The sequence below is a fragment of the Vombatus ursinus genome, unplaced genomic scaffold, assembly GCF_900497805.2.
Source record: "Vombatus ursinus unplaced genomic scaffold, bare-nosed wombat genome assembly UNPS02014791.1, whole genome shotgun sequence".
Taxonomy (NCBI): domain Eukaryota; kingdom Metazoa; phylum Chordata; class Mammalia; order Diprotodontia; family Vombatidae; genus Vombatus; species Vombatus ursinus.
In genome coordinates this window covers 15,813,564-15,818,916 of record NW_020954569.1, presented here as the reverse complement: position 1 = coordinate 15,818,916, position 5,353 = coordinate 15,813,564, and the positions used below count along the sequence as shown (strand labels likewise).

Sequence of the window (5,353 nt, the reverse complement as noted above, 5' to 3'; positions counted from 1 at the left end):
ATATATAATCTATTCTTTTTCTTTCAGTGACATTAGCAAACTTGAATCTTCCAAAAGTAGTTTTGCAGTGGGAGTGAGTTATAAAGTTACTCAGTACAGCTGAACAATTCCCAATGCTTCAGTTTTTAAGCAATATTACTTTCAAAAGGGAAAATCACTCATCGATTTATTTTTAAAATAAAATTATAAAACTATGGTGGTGTAAGGATTTTAAAGAGGATTTTATATCCCAGTCTTTGGTCTTGGGTTTGTTGAAAACCATTTTTATAATCTTTATGTTTTGGTTCCTTTAATAGCTTCTCTAATTAATAACATACTGTCATGTAACTCCCTCAGGGTATCAAGCCTTATCAGCCTACTGCAAAAAATAGTGTTCTATCAGCCTAGCAATGCTGAGACAAACAATATCCAGGTTTTAAAAAGGACCATGCTCAGCATCTCCAAGCAAGGCCAGCCTGTTCTTTACAAGGGCAATTCATGACTCACTATCCCCTTACCACCCTTCTTGAGAGTAAATCTCAAACTTTAAATGAACAAATGGCTTACTTCTTATTAGTCATTCAAATTTTAACTGATTCTGTGATTGCTTTTTTGTATGCATGTATAAAATTATGTAGAGAAAAAAACAAAAACAGAAAATTGACACTGTGCTAATCAGTACAATTTTTTTGATCGCCATTGGGTCACTGAACGTAAATTATTCAGTTGCATTTCTGCTGTTCCTTCACATGGACCACTTAGTGAGTTGGCAGGACTGATTTAGAAGCTTGCTTTTCAGGAGCCCCAATGAACCAGCTGTTTTTGGTCTACCAACACGAATAGTGTGCATTCAAGCTCTTCTAAATCTGTCAACAAATGCTTGTGTTGTTCATGGGCACAGTTCTTTTGTTTGTCAAATAATCACTTACCATAATAAGTGAGCAGAGTGTAAACATGATCTTCAATAATTTCCCTCTCTTTGAACATCTGATTCTTTCATGGAATGAACAGGAAATACTGATGAGCTTTGTAACTGCTCAATGTGTTTCCAATTACATTTTTAATGAAATGAAAGTCAAGCCTAAATGTGACATGTTAGAAAGTAATGATTCTTTAGTGATCTTTGGGTATTTATTTATTATTTCTCCATTGTTTCTATGGAGTAACTTACTCTGGGAGAATAAAAGGTTCAAGATCCCCCTTTTGATGTACATGAAGTCCCAACTTCCCACACCATAGGTGTTATTTCATTTCTGTAAACTGTGATTCAAAGAGTTATAAATTAAGTGTTTCTTGGACATTTAATTACACAGCACCATTTCTTTTTTGTCAGTGATACTGTTCTTCTTTCATATACTCTTCTGAAAGTTTGTTCCAGGATAAAAATCCTTCTCCTTAGCTGGCATTAGGACCATCATTAGGAGGGTGAAATAAGTGCTTAAACTCTATGACTTTAGGATTTCATGCTAGAAGGGACCTTCAAGATCATTTAATTCATCCCCTTCATTTTATATTTGATCATGTTTTGTTCTGTATCTAAGGAGTTGAGAGGTAAAATGGTTGATTGATTGCATGCTATGGATATAGTTAGTATGGATTTCAGGGCAAAGTGCTGTAAAAGCAATTTTTTCCCCAGCAAAAATAGATCAATTGTTACAGAGGGGATTTGGAGACTTTATGTAGCAGGTGTAATCACTTGAGACATTAAGGAAACTAAGGATTCTAAGAGGTAGAAGTGATGAAAAAGTGCATTCCCAAAATATCAATATGAAGGCATAGAGAAGAGATGGAGTATTACATATGTACAGGATGAAGGTGAGTTTGGTTAAATTGAGTTAGAGAATGGGAGTAATGAGTAATAAGACTGAAAAGAAAGTTTGAGGTTAAGTTATAAAAAACATGAAACATGGAAAAAAATGTTTGTGTGGGATCCTGTAGGTGTTAGGGAGTTACTTAAGTTTATTGGTAAGGCAGTGAAATGGTCAGATCTTTACTTATTTTAGCAACTGTTTGGAGGATGGATTGCTTTGGGGAAAGGCTTGAGGCAAGGCAACAATTGAGGAGGCTAATACAAGAGTCTAGGGAAAAGATAAAGTCTCTTGTGGGGTAGTGTCTAAGTGATCTCTCTTTCGACCAGTGAGATATACCAACACATATATACGTGTGTGTGTGTGTGTGTGTGTGTGTGTGTGTGTGTGTGTACCCACATATGTACACAAACACACATGCTGGTCAGCTAGGTGGTAAAGTAAATAGAGTGCTGGGCCTGAGGTTAGGAAAACCTGAGTTCAAATAAGGCCTCAGACACTTACTAACTGTATGATCCTGGGCAAGTAAATTAACCCTGTTTGCATCAGTTTCCTCATGAACTGGAGAAGGAAAAGGCAAACCACTGCATTATCTTTGCCAAGAAAACCTCATATAGAATACACACATACACATACACACACACATATTTATATACACATATACATAAGATGCATATATGTATACACATACATATACATATATGTATATATACATATATACACATACATGTATGTTGTATGCATGTGTGTATATATATATACATATATTTTTGTAAAAAGTGATTTTTATCAAATTTGCAGTAGACACTAAGGCTGAAAGCTGATTAGAGTCAGGATTTGAAAAGATCCTAGGCTAGAACACAGGAACAAATCAAATAAGGTATAATGTAACATATCAGTAAGTGTCAGCGTTGCATTTCTGTTAAAATATTTTCATAAACTTTTGGCTTCCAGATCATGGTGGTGAAGGTGCAATTTCTTTCAGTCATCCCGAATCGGGTTCATCTGACACCGGCATCCAACCTGCACCATCCAGGCCAAACCTCCACCTTCATCACCGCCATGCCTCCCAATTTTGACCCTAATGAAATTAAAATCATGTTTTTAAGGTGCACTGGTGGTGAAGTTTGTGCCACATCATCTCTGGCCCCCAAAATTGGTCCCTTGGGTTTGTCTCACAAAAAGGTTGGTGATGACATTGCCAAGGCAACTGGTGACTGGAAAGGGCTAAGGATCATGGTGAAACTTACCATTCAGAACAGACAGGCCCAGATTGAGGTTGTACCTTCTGCCTCAGCCTTGATCATCAAAGTCCTAAAGGAACCTCCTTGAGACAGAAAGAAACAGAAAAATATTAAACAAAATGGAAACATCACTCTTGATGAGATTGTCAACATTGATCGACAGATGAGGCACCGATCCTTGGCAAGAGACCTTTCTGGAACCATTAAAGAGATACTTGGAACAGCCCAGTCTGTGGGCTGCAACATTGATGGCAGGCATCCTCATGATTTCATTGATGACATCAATAGTGATGCTGTGGAATGCCCAGCAAATTAAAAGCTACAAAGGAGACTTGCAATAAATTAATATTTGACAACAAAAAAAAATTTCATAAGTACAAGATTGAAGAATCTGACTTTTATTGTTTATGTAAAAAATCTCAGGAGTGGTCAGTTGATTACAAGCTCAATATGTGTCAATAATATGACATAATAACCAAGAAATTTAATGGAATCTTAGATTGCTTTAAAAGAAAGAGTATCTAAGAATAAGGAGCTGATAATCCTACTGTATGTTTTTTTTCCAGTTAGAACATATCTATATCATTGAGTTTTGTCCAAATCATCACAATTTAAAAGAATATTGATAAGCTGGAGAATATCCAGAGCCAATGTTAATCAATCAGCAACCATTTATTTAGCACCTACTATGTGCCAGTCATTGTGCATTAAGGGGATTTATTCTGTGAAGTTTGGATTTAGTCAAAGGGCCACACTTGAGAACCTAGAGAGACACACAGGTTCCCCACCCCCTGTCTAGACCATGACAAAAGACAAAGTTGGTGAAGTGATTCAGATTCATGATGTGGAAGTATCCATTGAAGCAACCAGGAATATTTACCTTGGAGAACAGAAGAATTTTAGGGAATGTGATTGTTGTCTTCAAGTATTTGAAAGGCTGTGTTATGGAATAGGGATTCGACTTTCTTCTATTTGATCCCAAAAGAAAAAAAAAAAACTAGGGATAATAGGTGAAGGTGTAAATGGCAAATTTAGGTTTGATGTGAGGAAAAAGTTAAATAGTACTTCCACAAGTGGAAAGGAGAAGAGAGAGTACAAAAGGTAATGAGTTCCCCATCATTTCAGGTCTTTAAGCAAGTCTTTAAATTAAAAAAAGTGATGATAATTGCTTTTTCTTAGTCAACATCCTTCCTAAACATCCTGCTCTGAAGCATTTAATACTATTGTCAATTCCCTACTTCTGGATACTTCCTTCTTCATAGATTTTTGTGATATTGCTATTTTGATCATGCATATCCCATCTCCTACATGTGGGTATACTTCAAAGTCCAAACCTAGGTCCTTTTACCTTATCTTTGTATATTTAGTCTCTTGGTACTCAAATCAAGTCTTATGAATTCAATTATCATCTCTATGCAGATGATTGAGAGATCTGTATTTCCAATCCTAGCTTCTCCTCTGTGCTTCAGTCTCATATCACTGAATGAGATATGCTGAAGATATCTCAAACTTACATGACTAGAAGAAAATTGTTTTCTTTCCTCCCCAAACCTTTCTCCTTTCTTCTCTATTTCTGACATGGGTATCACCAGCCTTCCAGACAGTCTGTTTCTCAACCTTAGAGTCATCCTTGACCTTTATTGCTCATTCATTCTTCCCATCTGACCAGTTGCCAAATCTTGTCAATTCTATAAAACATGTCTTGAATTCATCATTACCCTCTACTTTCCCAGCTACCATTGTTATTCAGATTTTCATCATCTCTCACCTGAACTATGACAAGAGTCTTCACATTAGTCTTCCTGCCTTAAATCTCTTCCCTCTCTAATCCATCCCCCATGCAGCTGGCAAATTGATATATTGGACATACAGTAAAAATTATACTATTTGGAGAGAGGGAAGGAAAAAAATTACATGATAACTTTGTTGTATATTTAAAAGGAATAGCAAGTCATACATACTAGATTTAAAGTTTCATGTGTAATCATTTATTATTATTATTATTATTATTATTATTATTATTATTATTATTATTATTACTATTATTATTATACTATGTTATGGAAATGCTTGTTTTATTCCATAAATTAACAATAAAATAAATTTTAAAAAATTGCATCACTCCTCTCTATTCACGAAGTTTAAATGAGTTAGATAGAAGCCTAGCCACAAAGTCAGGAAGACAAGAGGTGGAGCCAAGATGGTTGAGTAAAGGCAGGGACTCACCTGAGCTCCTCCCCAAACCCCTCAAAATACCTTTAAATAATTACTCTAAACAAATTCTAGAGCAGCAGAAAGCACACACACACAAAAATAACAACA

At 35.6% G+C, this 5,353-nt stretch overlaps 1 pseudogene; it reads left to right on the top strand.

Moving 5' to 3' along the window:
* Window positions 1-2,849: 2,849 nt before the first annotated feature.
* LOC114048191 lies at window positions 2,850-3,382 on the top strand (annotated as a pseudogene).
* Window positions 3,383-5,353: the final 1,971 nt, after the last annotated feature.